Raw genomic sequence first — 932 nt, forward strand, 5'->3', positions numbered from 1 at the left:
CCCTCCTTTCCTTTTCTGTTGCCTCCTTTCAGCCTTGAAGCAGGCTGTTTCAGACCTCGCTGCCACTAAGCACAGGGCCACCTTGTCAAGCTCACACCTGTATGACAGGCTCCAAGAATGGGGTGGTGGGGGATGGGCCTCCCCCCTCTCTATAAACTCAGAACATTATTAAACTTGAGGGATTTGGTCAGCACACTTTTGTCTTGGCCGACTCTCCTTGTTCACTGCCTGTTCTCTTTCAGCCCAGCCTGCCTTTCAGGAAGTACCGGGTTCTGCTTTGTTTTTGGAGGGGGGTGGTTCTCTGTAGGGGGGTGGTTCTCTGTAGGGGGGTGGTTCTCTGAGCAGCCTTAGCTATTCTGGAGCTTGATCTGTAGACCAGGCTGGCCTTGAACTCAAATCCACCCAACTCTGCCTCCTGAGTGCTGGGATTAACTGCATGTGCCACCACCACCACCCGGTAGAAACTTTTTCTTTTCATCAACTCTTTTTATCGAGAGTTTGGATTTTTTTTAGCTTCCAATTCACTAAAGTTTAGGATTTTAATCCAGAAATACAAAGGGAGTAAAAAAAAATCACTCTGGTAGGCGCTCAAGTACGCTCTGATCTTAAAGCACAGGCGCTTTCGTGCAAGTGACTTATAAACCTGTCACAGGCCCTGAAAATACACGCCAGCAATAATAATCTGTTGTTATTCCATGTTATCAAAAGCAGTGATCTCAGTTGCCCAATTGCATTGGAAGAAGGCAAAGAAATGGATTCTATTTACCACAATTTATGAAACCCAAGAAATTCAGACACGGCGTGTAATTTTTGTTGTAAGAAACAGGGGTAGCGGCCACCTGGGAGTGAGCACACATTTTGCTGAACTCTGCTTTAGACGTTTTGTGACGTCTGGTGGAGGAACACTCCTGCTCACGGTCTGCTTGCCAAGG

Source organism: Mus pahari, chromosome 13, assembly GCF_900095145.1.
Source record: "Mus pahari chromosome 13, PAHARI_EIJ_v1.1, whole genome shotgun sequence".
Lineage (NCBI taxonomy): Eukaryota > Metazoa > Chordata > Mammalia > Rodentia > Muridae > Mus > Mus pahari.